This window comes from Carassius auratus, unplaced genomic scaffold, assembly GCF_003368295.1.
Source record: "Carassius auratus strain Wakin unplaced genomic scaffold, ASM336829v1 scaf_tig00044323, whole genome shotgun sequence".
NCBI classification, from domain to species: Eukaryota; Metazoa; Chordata; class Actinopteri; order Cypriniformes; family Cyprinidae; genus Carassius; species Carassius auratus.
Window position 1 is genome coordinate 39,209 of NW_020526823.1, and position 15,792 is coordinate 55,000.

Sequence of the window (15,792 nt, forward strand, 5' to 3'; positions counted from 1 at the left end):
GCAAACCTGCTTATATTCAGAGATCGGGCATTGACTCTTTTTTCTTTTTTTGCAAGATTATTATATAATTTGTGAAAAATATCCAAAAATTTAAAGCACCTGGTATTCCCAGGCAGTCTCCCATCCATGTACTAACCTGGCTTAAACCTGCTTATATTCAGAGATCGGGCATTGACTCTATTTTTTGCCAAATTTATTATATACTAAGTGAAAAAATTCCAAAAGCTTAAAGCACTTGGTATTCCTTGGCGGTCTCTCATTCAAGTACTAACCAGACCTTAACCTGCTAAAATTCAGAGATCGGGCATTGACTCTATTTTTTAGCAAAATTATTATATACTAAGTGAAAAATTTCCAAAAAGCTTACAGTACTTGGTATTCCCAGGCGGTCTCCCATCCAAGTACTAACCAGGCCCAAACCTGCTTAACTTCCGAGATCAGACGAGATCGGGCATAGCCAGGCTGGTATGGCCGTAAGCGAAGACTGCTGCAAAGAGAAGGCTATTTAAAGATCAGCCAATCTACTCGCCAGTACATTATATAAGTAGGAAAGAAAACCCAAAAGCTTAAAGCACCTGCTATTCCTTGGCGGTCTCTCATCCAAGTACTAACTAGACCTAAACCTGCTAAAATTCAGAGATCGGGCATTGACTCTTTTTTCTAGTTTTTTGCAAGATTATTATATAATTTGTGAAAAATATCCAAAAATGTAAAGCACCTGGTATTCCCAGGCAGTCTCCCATCCATGTACTAACCTGGCCCAAACCTGCTTATATTCAGAGATCGGGCATTGACTCTATTTTTTGCCAAATTTATTATATACTAAGTGAAAAAATTCCAAAAGCTTAAAGCACCTGGTATTCCTTGGCGGTTTCTCATTCAAGTACTAACCAGACCTTAACCTGCTAAGATTCAGAGATCGGGCATTGACCCTTTTTTTTTTTTTTTGCAAGATTATTATATAATTTGTGAAAAATATCCAAAAATTTAAAGCACCTGGTATTCCCAGGCAGTCTCCCATCCATGTACTAACCTGGCCCAAACCTGCTTATATTCAGAGATGGGGCATTGACTCTATTTTTTGGCAAAATTATTACATACTAAGTGAAAAATTTCCAAAATGCTTACAGCACCTGGTAATCCCAGGGGGTCTCCCATCCAAGTACTAACCAGGCCCAAACCTGCTTAACTTCCGAGATCAGACGAGATCGGGCATAGCCAGGCTGGTATGGCCGTAAGCGAAGACTGCTGCAAAGAGAAGGCTATTTAAAGATCAGCCAATCTACTCGCCAGTACATTATATAAGTAGGAAAGAAAACCCAAAAGCTTAAAGCACCTGCTATTCCTTGGCGGTCTCTCATCCAAGTACTAACTAGACCTAAACCTGCTAAAATTCAGAGATCGGGCATTGACTCTTTTTTTGCAAGATTATTATATAATTTGTGAAAAAAATCCAAAAATTTAAAGCACCTGGTATTCCCAGGCAGTTTCCCATGCATGTACTAATCTGTCCCAAACCTGCTTATATTCAGAGATCGGGCATTGACTCTATTTTTTGGCAAAATTATTACATACTAAGTCAAAAATTTCCAAAATGCTTACAGCACCTGGTATTCCCATGCGGTCTCCCATCCAAGTACTAACCAGGCCCAAACCTGCTTAGCTTCCGAGATCAGACGAGATCGGGCATAGCCAGGCTGGTATGGCCGTAAGCGAAGACTGCTGCAAAGAGAATGCTATTTAAAGATCAGCCAATCTACTCGCCAGTACATTATATAAGTAGGAAAGAAAACCCAAAAGCTTAAAGCACCTAGTATTCCTAGGCGGTCTCTCATCCAAGAACTAACCAGACCTAAACCTGCTAAAATTTAGAGATCGGGCATTGACTCTATTTTTTGCCAAATTTATTATATACTAAGTGAAAAAATTCCAAAAGCTTTAAGCACCTGGTGTTCCTAGGCGGTCTTTCAACCAAGTACTAACCAGACCTAAACCTGCTAAGATTCAGAGATCGGGCATTGACTCTATTTTTTTTTTTTTTTTTTTTTTTTGCAAGATTATTATATAATTCGTGAAAAATATCCAAAAATTTAAAGCACCTGGTATTCCCAGGCAGTCTGCCATCCATGTACTAACCTGGCCCAAACCTGCTTATATTCAGAGATCGGGCATTGACTCTTTTTTCTTTTTTTGCAAGATTATTATATAATTTGTGAAAAATATCCAAAAATTTAAAGCACCTGGTATTCCCAGGCAGTCTCCCATCCATGTACTAACCTGGCTTAAACCTGCTTATATTCAGAGATCGGGCATTGACTCTATTTTTTGCCAAATTTATTATATACTAAGTGAAAAAATTCCAAAAGCTTTAAGCACCTGGTGTTCCTAGGCGGTCTTTCAACCAAGTACTAACCAGACCTAAACCTGCTAAGATTCAGAGATCGGGCATTGACTCTATTTTTTTTTTTTTTTTTTTTGCAAGATTATTATATAATTCGTGAAAAATATCCAAAAAATTTAAAGCACCTGGTATTCCCAGGCTGTCTCCCATCCATGTACTAACCTGGCCCAAACCTGCTTATATTCAGAGATCGAGCATTGACTCTTTTTTCTTTTTTGCAAGATTATTATATAATTCGTGAAAAATATCCAAAAATTTAAAGCACCTGGTATTCCCAGGCAGTCTCCCATCCATGTACTAACCTGGCTTAAACCTACTTATATTCAGAGATCGGGCATTGACTCTATTTTTTGCCAAATTTATTATATACTAAGTGAAAAAATTCCAAAAGCTTTAAGCACCTGGTATTCCTAGGCGGTCTTTCAACCAAGTACTAACCATACCTAAACCTGCTAAGATTCAGAGATTGGGCATTGTCTCTTTTTTTTTTTTTTTTTGCAAGATTATTATATAATTCGTGAAAAATATCCAAAAATTTAAAGCACCTGGTATTCCCAGGCTGTCTCCCATCCATGTACTAACCTGGCCCAAACCTGCTTATATTCAGAGATCGAGCATTGACTCTTTTTTCTTTTTTGCAAGATTATTATATAATTCGTGAAAAATATCCAAAAATTTAAAGCACCTGGTATTCCCAGGCAGTCTCCCATCCATGTACTAACCTGGCTTAAACCTGCTTATATTCAGAGATCGGGCATTGACTCTATTTTTTGCCAAATTTATTATATACTAAGTGAAAAAATTCCAAAAATTTAAAGCACCTGGTATTCCCAGGCAGTCTCCAATCCATGTACTAACCTGGCTTAAACCTGCTTATATTCAGAGATCGGGCATTGACTCTAATTTTTGCCAAATTTATTATATACTAAGTGAAAAAATTCCAAAAGCTTAAAGCACCTGGTATTCCTTGGCGGTCTCTCATTCAAGTACTAACCAGACCTTAACCTGCTAAGATTCAGAGATCGGGCATTGACTCTTTTTTCTTTTTTTTGCAAGATTATTATATAATTCGTGAAAAATATCCAAAAATTTAAAGCACCTGGTATTCCCAGGCAGTCTGCCATCCATGTACTAACCTGGCCCAAACCTGCTTATATTCAGAGATCGGGCATTGACTCTTTTTTCTTTTTTTGCAAGATTATTATATAATTTGTGAAAAATATCCAAAAATTTAAAGCACCTGGTATTCCCAGGCAGTCTCCCATCCATGTACTAACCTGGCTTAAACCTGCTTATATTCAGAGATCGGGCATTGACTCTATTTTTTGCCAAATTTATCAGAATCAGAATCAGAATGAGCTTTATTGCCAGGTATGTTTACACATACGAGGAATTTGTTTTCGTGACAGAAGCTCCGCAGTACAACAGAATGACAGCGACAGAACATAAAACACATAATTATTATATACTAAGTGAAAAAATTCCAAAAGCTTTAAGCACCTGGTATTCCTAGGCGGTCTTTCAACCAAGTACTAACCATACATTAAACTGCTAAGATTAAGAGATTGGGCATTGTGTCTTTTTTTTTTTTTTTTTTTGCAAGATTATTATATAATTCGTGAAAAATATCCAAAAATTTAAAGCACCTGGTATTCCCAGGCTGTCTCCCATCCATGTACTAAACTGGCCCAAACCTGCTTATATTCAGAGATTGGGCATTGACTCTATTTTTTGGCAAAATTATTACATACTAAGTCAAAAATTTCCAAAATGCTTACAGCACCTGGTATTCCCAGGCGGTCTCCCATCCAAGTACTAACCAGGCCCAAACCTGCTTAGCTTCCGAGATCAGACGAGATCGGGCATAGCCAGGCTGGTATGGCCGTAAGCGAAGGCTGCTGCAAAGAGAATGCTATTTAAAGATCAGCCAATCTACTCGCCAGTACATTATATAAGTAGGAAAGAAAACCCAAAAGCTTAAAGCACCTAGTATTCCTAGGCGGTCTCTCATCCAAGAACTAACCAGACCTAAACCTGCTAAAATTTAGAGATCGGGCATTGACTCTATTTTTTGCCAAATTTATTATATACTAAGTGAAAAAATTCCAAAAGCTTAAAGCACCTGGTATTCCTAGGCAGTCTCTCATCCAAGTACTAACCAGGCCCAAACCTGCTAATATTTAGAGATCGGGCATTGACGCTATTGTTTGGCAAAATTATTATTTACTAAGTGAAAAATTTCCAAAAAGCTTACAGCACCTGATATTCCAATCTAATCGCCAGTACATCATATAAGTAGGAAAGAAAACCCAAAAGCTTAAAGCACCTGGTATTCCTAGGCAGTCTCTCATCCAAGTACTAACCAGGCCCAAACCTGCTAATATTCAGAGATCGGGCATTGACTCTTTTTTTTTTTTGCAAGATTATTATTACATAAATTGTGAACAATTTCCAAAAGGTTTAAAGCCCTGGTATTCCCAGGCAGTCTCCCATCCATGTACTAACCAGGCCCAAACCTGCTAATGTTTAGAGATCGGGCATTGCCAGGTTGGTATGGCCGTAAGCGAAGACTGCTGCAAAGAGAGGGCTTTTTAAAGATCAGCCAGTCTAATCGCCAGTACATTATATAAGTAGGAAAAGAAAACCCAAAAGCTTAAAGCACCTGGTATTCCTAGGCGGTCTCTCATCCAAGTACTAACCAGGCCCAAACCTGCTAATATTCAGAGATCGGGCATTGACTTTTTTTTTTTTTGCAAGATTATTATATAATTTGTGAAAAATTTCCAAAAAGTTTAAAGTCCTGGTATTCCCAGGCAGTCTCCCATCCATGTACTAACCAGACCCAAACCTGCTAATATTCAGAGATCGGGCATTGACTATATTGTTTGGCAAAATTATTATATACTAAGTGAAAAATTTCCAAAAAGCTTACAGCACCTGGTATTCCCAGGCGGTCTCCCATCCAAGAACTAACCAGGCCCTAACCTGCTTCGCTTCCGAGATCAGACGAGATCGAGCATTGCCCGGTTGGTATGGCCGTAAGCGAAGACTGCTGCAAAGAGAGGGCTTTTTAAAGATCAGCCAATCTAATCGCCAGTACATTATATAAGTAGGCAAAGAAAACCCAAAAGCTTAAAGCACCTGGTATTCCAAGGCAGTCTGTCATCCAAGTACTAACCAGGCCCAAACCTGCTAATATTCAGAGATCGGGCATTGACTCTTTTTTTTTTTTTTTTTTGCAAGATTATTATATAATTTGTGAAAAATTTCCAAAAAGTTTAAAGCCCTGGTATTCCCAGGCAGTCTCCCATCCATGTACTAACCAGGCCCAAACCTGCTAATATTGAGCAGGTTTGGCATTGACTTTTTTTTTTTTTTTTTGCAAGATTATTATATAATTTGTGAAAAATTTCCAAAAAGTTTAAAGCCCTGGTATTCCCAGGCAGTCTCCCATCCATGTACTAACCAGGCCCAAACCTGCTAATATTTAGAGATCGGGCATTGAGTCTATTGTTTGGCAAAATTATTATATACTAAGTGAAAATTTTCCAAAAAGCTTACAGCACCTGGTACTCAATCTAATCGCCAGTACATTATATAAGTAGGAAAGAAAACCCAAAAGCTCAAAGCACCTGCTATTCCTAGGCGGTCTCTCATTCAAGTGCTAACCAGGCCCAAACCTGCTAATATTCAGAGATCGGGCATTGAATCTTTTTTTTTTTTTTTTGCAAGATTATTATGTAATTTGTGAAAAATTTCCAAAAAGTTTAAAGCCCTGGTATTCCCAGGCAGTCTCCCATCCATGTACTAACCAGGCCCAAACCTGCTAATTTTCAGAGATCGGGCATTTTTCCCACTTATTTTTTTTTTTATTCATTTATTATTATTTATTTTTTTTGCAAGATTATTATATAATTCGTGAAAAATTTCCAAAAAGTTTAAAGCCCTGGTATTCCCAGGCAGTCTCCCATCCATGTACTAACCAGGCCCAAACCTGCTAATATTTAGAGATCGGGCATTGACTCTATTGTTTGGCAAAATTATTATATACTAAGTGAAAAATTTCCAAAAAGCTTACAGCACCTGGTATTCCCAGGAGGTCTCCCATCCATGTACTAACCAGGCCCAAACCTGCTAATATTCAGAGATCGGGCATTGACTCAAAATTATTATTTACTAAGTGAAAAATTTCCAAAAAGCTTACAGCACCTGATATTCCAATATAATCGCCAGTACATTATATAAGTAGGAAAGAAAACCCAAAAGCTTAAAGCACCTGGTATTCCTAGGCAGTCTCTCATCCAAGTACTAACCAGGCCCAAACCTGCTAATATTTAGAGATCGGGCATTGACTCTATTGTTTGGCAAAATTATTATTTACTAAGTGAAAAATTTCCAAAAAGCTTACAGCACCTGATATTCCAATCTAATCGCCAGTACATCATATAAGTAGGAAAGAAAACCCAAAAGCTTAAAGCACCTGGTATTCCTAGGCAGTCTCTCATCCAAGTACTAGCCAGGCCCAAACCTGCTAATATTCAGAGATCGGGCATTGACTCTTTTTTTTTTTTTTTTTGCAAGATTATTATTACATTAATTGTGGACAATTTCCAAAAAGTTTAAAGCCCTGGTATTCCCAGGCAGTCTCCCATCCATGTACTAACCAGGCCCAAACCTGCTAATGTTTAGAGATCGGGCATTGCCAGGTTGGTATGGCCGTAAGCGAAGACTGCTGCAAAGAGAGGGCTTTTTAAAGATCAGCCAGTCTAATCGCCAGTACATTATATAAGTAGGAAAAGAAAACCCAAAAGCTTAAAGCACCTGGTATTCCTAGGCGGTCTCTCATCCAAGTACTAACCAGGCCCAAACCTGCTAATATTTAGAGATCGGGCATTGACTTTTTTTTTTTTTTTGCAAGATTATTATATAATTTGTGAAAAATTTCCAAAAAGTTTAAAGCCTTGGTATTCCCAGGCAGTCTCCCATCCATGTACTAACCAGACCCAAAAATGCTAATATTCAGAGATCGGGCATTGACTATATTGTTTGGCAAAATTATTATATACTAAGTGAAAAATTTCCAAAAAGCTTACAGCACCTGGTATTCCCAGGCGGTCTCCCATCCAAGAACTAACCAGGCCCAAACCTGCTAATATTCAGATATCGGGCATTGACTCTTTTTTTTTTTTTTTGCAAGATTATTATATAATTTGTGAAAAATTTCCAAAAAGTTTAAAGTCCTGGTATTCCCAGGCAGTCTCCCATCCATGTACTAACCAGGCCCAAACCTGCTAATATTTAGAGATCGGGCATTGAGTCTATTGTTTGGCAAAATTATTATATACTAAGTTAAAAATTTCCAAAAAGCTTACAGCACCTGGTACTCCAATCTAATCGCCAGTACATTATATAAGTAGGAAAGAAAACCCAAAAGCCCTGGTATTCCCAGGCAGTCTCCCATCCATGTACTAACCTGGCTTAAACCTGCTTATATTCAGACATCGGGCATTGACTCTATTTTTTGCCAAATTTATTATATACTAAGTGAAAAAATTCCAAAAGCTTTAAGCACCTGGTGTTCCTAGGCGGTCTTTCAACCAAGTACTAACCAGACCTAAACCTGCTAAGATTCAGAGATCGGGCATTGACTCTATTTTTTTTTTTTTTTTTTGCAAGATTATTATATAATTCGTGAAAAATATCCAAAAATTTAAAGCACCTGGTATTCCCAGGCAGTCTGCCATCCATGTACTAACCTGGCCCAAACCTGCTTATATTCAGAGATCGGGCATTGACTCTTTTTTCTTTTTTTGCAAGATTATTATATAATTTGTGAAAAATATCCAAAAATTTAAAGCACCTGGTATTCCCAGGCAGTCTCCCATCCATGTACTAACCTGGCTTAAACCTGCTTATATTCAGAGATTCGGCATTGACTCTATTTTTTGCCAAATTTATTCTATACTAAGTGAAAAAATTCCAAAAGCTTAAAGCACTTGGTATTCCTTGGCGGTCTCTCATCCAAGTACTAACTAGACCTAAACCTGCTAAAATTCAGAGATCGGGCATTGACTCTTTTTTTTTTTTTTTTTGCAAGATTATTATATAATTTGTGAAAAATATCCAAAAATTTAAAGCACCTGGTAATCCCAGGCGGTCTCCCATCCAAGTACTAACCAGGCCCAAACCTGCTTAACTTCCGAGATCAGACGAGATCGGGCATAGCCAGGCTGGTATGGCCGTAAGCGAAGACTGCTGCAAAGAGAATGTTATTTAAAGATCAGCCAATCTACTCGCCAGTACATTATATAAGTAGGAAAGAAAACCCCAAAACTTAAAGCACCTAGTATTCCTAGGCGGTCTCTCATCCAAGTACTAACCAGACCTAAACCTGCTAAAATTTAGAGATCGGGCATTGACTCTATTTTTTGCCAAATTTATTATATACTAAGTGAAAAAATTCCAAAAGCTTTAAGCACCTGGTATTCTTAGGCGGTCTTTCAACCAAGTACTAACCATACCTAAACCTGCTAAGATTCAGAGATTGGGCATTGTCTCTTTTTTTTTTTTTTTGCAAGATTATTATATAATTCGTGAAAAATATCCAAAAATTTAAAGCACCTGGTATTCCCAGGCTGTCTCCCATCCATGTACTAACCTGGCCCAAACCTGCTTATATTCAGAGATCGAGCATTGACTCTTTTTTCTTTTTTGCAAGATTATTATATAATTCGTGAAAAATATCCAAAAATTTAAAGCACCTGGTATTCCCAGGCAGTCTCCCATCCATGTACTAACCTGGCTTAAACCTACTTATATTCAGAGATCGGGCATTGACTCTATTTTTTGCCAAATTTATTATATACTAAGTGAAAAAATTCCAAAAGCTTTAAGCACCTGGTATTCCTAGGCGGTCTTTCAACCAAGTACTAACCATACCTAAACCTGCTAAGATTCAGAGATTGGGCATTGTCTCTTTTTTTTTTTTTTTTTTGCAAGATTATTATATAATTCGTGAAAAATATCCAAAAATTTAAAGCACCTGGTATTCCCAGGCTGTCTCCCATCCATGTACTAACCTGGCCCAAACCTGCTTATATTCAGAGATCGAGCATTGACTCTTTTTTCTTTTTTGCAAGATTATTATATAATTCGTGAAAAATATCCAAAAATTTAAAGCACCTGGTATTCCCAGGCAGTCTCCCATCCATGTACTAACCTGGCTTAAACCTGCTTATATTCAGAGATCGGGCATTGACTCTATTTTTTGCCAAATTTATTATATACTAAGTGAAAAAATTCCAAAAATTTAAAGCACCTGGTATTCCCAGGCAGTCTCCAATCCATGTACTAACCTGGCTTAAACCTGCTTATATTCAGAGATCGGGCATTGACTCTAATTTTTGCCAAATTTATTATATACTAAGTGAAAAAATTCCAAAAGCTTAAAGCACCTGGTATTCCTTGGCGGTCTCTCATTCAAGTACTAACCAGACCTTAACCTGCTAAGATTCAGAGATCGGGCATTGACTCTTTTTTCTTTTTTTTGCAAGATTATTATATAATTCGTGAAAAATATCCAAAAATTTAAAGCACCTGGTATTCCCAGGCAGTCTGCCATCCATGTACTAACCTGGCCCAAACCTGCTTATATTCAGAGATCGGGCATTGACTCTTTTTTCTTTTTTTGCAAGATTATTATATAATTTGTGAAAAATATCCAAAAATTTAAAGCACCTGGTATTCCCAGGCAGTCTCCCATCCATGTACTAACCTGGCTTAAACCTGCTTATATTCAGAGATCGGGCATTGACTCTATTTTTTGCCAAATTTATCAGAATCAGAATCAGAATGAGCTTTATTGCCAGGTATGTTTACACATACGAGGAATTTGTTTTCGTGACAGAAGCTCCGCAGTACAACAGAATGACAGCGACAGAACATAAAACACATAATTATTATATACTAAGTGAAAAAATTCCAAAAGCTTTAAGCACCTGGTATTCCTAGGCGGTCTTTCAACCAAGTACTAACCATACATTAAACTGCTAAGATTAAGAGATTGGGCATTGTGTCTTTTTTTTTTTTTTTTTTTTTGCAAGATTATTATATAATTCGTGAAAAATATCCAAAAATTTAAAGCACCTGGTATTCCCAGGCTGTCTCCCATCCATGTACTAAACTGGCCCAAACCTGCTTATATTCAGAGATTGGGCATTGACTCTATTTTTTGGCAAAATTATTACATACTAAGTCAAAAATTTCCAAAATGCTTACAGCACCTGGTATTCCCAGGCGGTCTCCCATCCAAGTACTAACCAGGCCCAAACCTGCTTAGCTTCCGAGATCAGACGAGATCGGGCATAGCCAGGCTGGTATGGCCGTAAGCGAAGGCTGCTGCAAAGAGAATGCTATTTAAAGATCAGCCAATCTACTCGCCAGTACATTATATAAGTAGGAAAGAAAACCCAAAAGCTTAAAGCACCTAGTATTCCTAGGCGGTCTCTCATCCAAGAACTAACCAGACCTAAACCTGCTAAAATTTAGAGATCGGGCATTGACTCTATTTTTTGCCAAATTTATTATATACTAAGTGAAAAAATTCCAAAAGCTTAAAGCACCTGGTATTCCTAGGCAGTCTCTCATCCAAGTACTAACCAGGCCCAAACCTGCTAATGTTTAGAGATCGGGCATTGCCAGGTTGGTATGGCCGTAAGCGAAGACTGCTGCAAAGAGAGGGCTTTTTAAAGATCAGCCAGTCTAATCGCCAGTACATTATATAAGTAGGAAAAGAAAACCCAAAAGCTTAAAGCACCTGGTATTCCTAGGCGGTCTCTCATCCAAGTACTAACCAGGCCCAAACCTGCTAATATTCAGAGATCGGGCATTGACTTTTTTTTTTTTTGCAAGATTATTATATAATTTGTGAAAAATTTCCAAAAAGTTTAAAGTCCTGGTATTCCCAGGCAGTCTCCCATCCATGTACTAACCAGACCCAAACCTGCTAATATTCAGAGATCGGGCATTGACTATATTGTTTGGCAAAATTATTATATACTAAGTGAAAAATTTCCAAAAAGCTTACAGCACCTGGTATTCCCAGGCGGTCTCCCATCCAAGAACTAACCAGGCCCTAACCTGCTTCGCTTCCGAGATCAGACGAGATCGAGCATTGCCCGGTTGGTATGGCCGTAAGCGAAGACTGCTGCAAAGAGAGGGCTTTTTAAAGATCAGCCAATCTAATCGCCAGTACATTATATAAGTAGGCAAAGAAAACCCAAAAGCTTAAAGCACCTGGTATTCCAAGGCAGTCTGTCATCCAAGTACTAACCAGGCCCAAACCTGCTAATATTCAGAGATCGGGCATTGACTCTTTTTTTTTTTTTTTTTTTGCAAGATTATTATATAATTTGTGAAAAATTTCCAAAAAGTTTAAAGCCCTGGTATTCCCAGGCAGTCTCCCATCCATGTACTAACCAGGCCCAAACCTGCTAATATTGAGCAGGTTTGGCATTGACTTTTTTTTTTTTTTTTTGCAAGATTATTATATAATTTGTGAAAAATTTCCAAAAAGTTTAAAGCCCTGGTATTCCCAGGCAGTCTCCCATCCATGTACTAACCAGGCCCAAACCTGCTAATATTTAGAGATCGGGCATTGAGTCTATTGTTTGGCAAAATTATTATATACTAAGTGAAAAATTTCCAAAAAGCTTACAGCACCTGGTACTCAATCTAATCGCCAGTACATTATATAAGTAGGAAAGAAAACCCAAAAGCTCAAAGCACCTGCTATTCCTAGGCGGTCTCTCATTCAAGTGCTAACCAGGCCCAAACCTGCTAATATTCAGAGATCGGGCATTGAATCATTTTTTTTTTTTTTTTTGCAAGATTATTATGTAATTTGTGAAAAATTTCCAAAAAGTTTAAAGCCCTGGTATTCCCAGGCAGTCTCCCATCCATGTACTAACCAGGCCCAAACCTGCTAATTTTCAGAGATCGGGCATTTTTCCCACTTATTTTTTTTTTTATTCATTTATTATTATTTTTTTTTTTTTGCAAGATTATTATATAATTCGTGAAAAATTTCCAAAAAGTTTAAAGCCCTGGTATTCCCAGGCAGTCTCCCATCCATGTACTAACCAGGCCCAAACCTGCTAATATTTAGAGATCGGGCATTGACTCTATTGTTTGGCAAAATTATTATATACTAAGTGAAAAATTTCCAAAAAGCTTACAGCACCTGGTATTCCCAGGAGGTCTCCCATCCATGTACTAACCAGGCCCAAACCTGCTAATATTCAGAGATCGGGCATTGACTCAAAATTATTATTTACTAAGTGAAAAATTTCCAAAAAGCTTACAGCACCTGATATTCCAATATAATCGCCAGTACATTATATAAGTAGGAAAGAAAACCCAAAAGCTTAAAGCACCTGGTATTCCTAGGCAGTCTCTCATCCAAGTACTAACCAGGCCCAAACCTGCTAATATTTAGAGATCGGGCATTGACTCTATTGTTTGGCAAAATTATTATTTACTAAGTGAAAAATTTCCAAAAAGCTTACAGCACCTGATATTCCAATCTAATCGCCAGTACATCATATAAGTAGGAAAGAAAACCCAAAAGCTTAAAGCACCTGGTATTCCTAGGCAGTCTCTCATCCAAGTACTAGCCAGGCCCAAACCTGCTAATATTCAGAGATCGGGCATTGACTCTTTTTTTTTTTTTTTTGCAAGATTATTATTACATTAATTGTGGACAATTTCCAAAAAGTTTAAAGCCCTGGTATTCCCAGGCAGTCTCCCATCCATGTACTAACCAAGCCCAAACCTGCTAATGTTTAGAGATCGGGCATTGCCAGGTTGGTATGGCCGTAAGCGAAGACTGCTGCAAAGAGAGGGCTTTTTAAAGATCAGCCAGTCTAATCGCCAGTACATTATATAAGTAGGAAAAGAAAACCCAAAAGCTTAAAGCACCTGGTATTCCTAGGCAGTCTCTCATCCAAGTACTAACCAGGCCCAAACCTGCTAATATTTAGAGATCGGGCATTGACTTTTTTTTTTTTTTTGCAAGATTATTATATAATTTGTGAAAAATTTCCAAAAAGTTTAAAGCCTTGGTATTCCCAGGCAGTCTCCCATCCATGTACTAACCAGACCCAAAAATGCTAATATTCAGAGATCGGGCATTGACTATATTGTTTGGCAAAATTATTATATACTAAGTGAAAAATTTCCAAAAAGCTTACAGCACCTGGTATTCCCAGGCGGTCTCCCATCCAAGAACTAACCAGGCCCAAACCTGCTAATATTCAGATATCGGGCATTGACTCTTTTTTTTTTTTTTTGCAAGATTATTATATAATTTGTGAAAAATTTCCAAAAAGTTTAAAGTCCTGGTATTCCCAGGCAGTCTCCCATCCATGTACTAACCAGGCCCAAACCTGCTAATATTTAGAGATCGGGCATTGAGTCTATTGTTTGGCAAAATTATTATATACTAAGTTAAAAATTTCCAAAAAGCTTACAGCACCTGGTACTCCAATCTAATCGCCAGTACATTATATAAGTAGGAAAGAAAACCCAAAAGCCCTGGTATTCCCAGGCAGTCTCCCATCCATGTACTAACCAGGCCCAAACCTGCTAATGTTTAGAGATCGGGCATTGCCAGGTTGGTATGGCCGTAAGCGAAGACTGCTGCAAAGAGAGGGCTTTTTAAAGATCAGCCAATCTAATCGCCAGTACATTATATAAGTAGGAAAAGAAAACCCAAAAGCTTAAAGCACCTGGTATTCCTAGGCGGTCTCTCATCCAAGTACTAACCAGGCCCAAACCTGCTAATATTCAGAGATCGGGCATTGACTTTTTTTTTTTTTTGCAAGATTATTATATAATTTGTGAAAAATTTCCAAAACGTTTAAAGCCCTGGTATTCCCAGGCAGTCTCCCATCCATGTACTAACCAGGCCCAAACCTGCTAATTTTCAGAGATTGGGCATTTTTCCCAATTATTTTTTTTATTTATATTTTTTGCAATATTATTATATAATTCGTGAAAAATTTCCAAAAAGTTTAAAGCCCTGGTATTCCCAGGCAGTCTCCCATCCAAGTACTAACCAGGCCCAAACCTGCTAATATTCAGAGATCGGGCATTGACTCTTTTTCTTTTGCAAGATTATTATATAATTTGTGAAAAATTTCTAAAAAGTTTAAAGCCTTGGTATTCCCAGGCAGTCTCCCATCCATGTACTAACCAGGCCCAAACCTGCTAATATTCAGAGATCGGGCATTGACTCTATTGTTTGGCAAAATTGTTATATACTAAGTGAAAAATTTCCAAAAAGCTTACAGCACCTGGTATTCCAATCTAATCGCCAGTACATTATATAAGTAGGAAAGAAAATCCAAAAGCTTAAAGCAGCTGGTATTCCTAGACGGTCTCCCATCCAAGTACTAACCAGGCCCAAACCTGCTAATATTCAGAGATCAGGCATTGACTCTTTATTTTTCAAAATTTTTATATAATTCGTGAACAATTTCCAAAAAGTTTAAAGCCCTGGTATTCCCAGGCAGTCTCCCATCCATGTACTAACCAGGCCCAAACCTGCTAATATTCAGAGATCGGGCATTGACTCAAAATTATTATTTACTAAGTGAAAAATTTCCAAAAAGCTTACAGCACCTGATATTCCAATATAATCGCCAGTACATTATATAAGTAGGAAAGAAAACCCAAAAGCTTAAAGCACCTGGTATTCCTAGGCAGTCTCTCATCCAAGTACTAACCAGGCCCAAACCTGCTAATATTTAGAGATTGGGCATTGACTCTATTGTTTGGCAAAATTATTATTTACTAAGTGAAAAATTTCCAAAAAGCTTACAGCACCTGATATTCCAATCTAATCGCCAGTACATCATATAAGTAGGAAAGAAAACCCAAAAGCTTAAAGCACCTGGTATTCCTAGGCAGTCTCTCATCCAAGTACTAACCAGGCCCAAACCTGCTAATATTCAGAGATCGGGCATTGACTCTTTATTTTTTTTTTTTTTTGCAAGATTATTATATAATTTGTGAAAAATTTCCAAAAAGTTTAATGTCCTGGTATTCCCAGGCAGTCTCCCATCCATGTACTAACCAGGCCCAAACCTGCTAATATTGAGCAGGTTTGGCATTGACTTTTTTTTTTTTTTTTTTTTTTTGCAAGATTATTATATAATTTGTGAAAAATTTCCAAAAAGTTTAAAGCCCTGGTATTCCCAGGCAGTCTCCCATCCATGTACTAACCAGGCCCAAACCTGCTAATATTTAGAGATCGGGCATTGAGTCTATTGTTTGGCAAAATTATTATATACTAAGTGAAAAATTTCCAAAAAGCTTACAGCACCAGGTAC

General features: G+C 37.7%; 8 non-coding genes across 8 annotated transcripts; all 8 read right to left on the reverse strand.

Annotated features, from left to right (window-relative positions):
* Nucleotides 1-360: 360 nt before the first annotated feature.
* On the reverse strand, nucleotides 361-479 carry LOC113086997 (5S ribosomal RNA). The gene has a single exon (XR_003285165.1). It is a non-coding gene; the product is annotated as a 5S ribosomal RNA (ribosomal RNA).
* Nucleotides 480-1,121: 642 nt separating this feature from the next.
* LOC113086994 (5S ribosomal RNA) lies at nucleotides 1,122-1,240 on the reverse strand. Its single transcript, XR_003285162.1, has one exon. It is a non-coding gene; the product is annotated as a 5S ribosomal RNA (ribosomal RNA).
* A 355-nt stretch (nucleotides 1,241-1,595) lies between these two features.
* On the reverse strand, nucleotides 1,596-1,714 carry LOC113087010 (5S ribosomal RNA). Its single transcript, XR_003285177.1, has one exon. It is a non-coding gene; the product is annotated as a 5S ribosomal RNA (ribosomal RNA).
* A 2,458-nt stretch (nucleotides 1,715-4,172) lies between these two features.
* On the reverse strand, nucleotides 4,173-4,291 carry LOC113086986 (5S ribosomal RNA). The gene has a single exon (XR_003285155.1). It is a non-coding gene; the product is annotated as a 5S ribosomal RNA (ribosomal RNA).
* A 1,035-nt stretch (nucleotides 4,292-5,326) lies between these two features.
* Nucleotides 5,327-5,445, reverse strand: LOC113087014 (5S ribosomal RNA). Its single transcript, XR_003285180.1, has one exon. It is a non-coding gene; the product is annotated as a 5S ribosomal RNA (ribosomal RNA).
* A 3,084-nt stretch (nucleotides 5,446-8,529) lies between these two features.
* LOC113087026 (5S ribosomal RNA) lies at nucleotides 8,530-8,648 on the reverse strand. The gene has a single exon (XR_003285190.1). It is a non-coding gene; the product is annotated as a 5S ribosomal RNA (ribosomal RNA).
* A 2,023-nt stretch (nucleotides 8,649-10,671) lies between these two features.
* On the reverse strand, nucleotides 10,672-10,790 carry LOC113086998 (5S ribosomal RNA). The gene has a single exon (XR_003285166.1). It is a non-coding gene; the product is annotated as a 5S ribosomal RNA (ribosomal RNA).
* A 689-nt stretch (nucleotides 10,791-11,479) lies between these two features.
* LOC113087015 (5S ribosomal RNA) lies at nucleotides 11,480-11,598 on the reverse strand. Its single transcript, XR_003285181.1, has one exon. It is a non-coding gene; the product is annotated as a 5S ribosomal RNA (ribosomal RNA).
* Nucleotides 11,599-15,792: the final 4,194 nt, after the last annotated feature.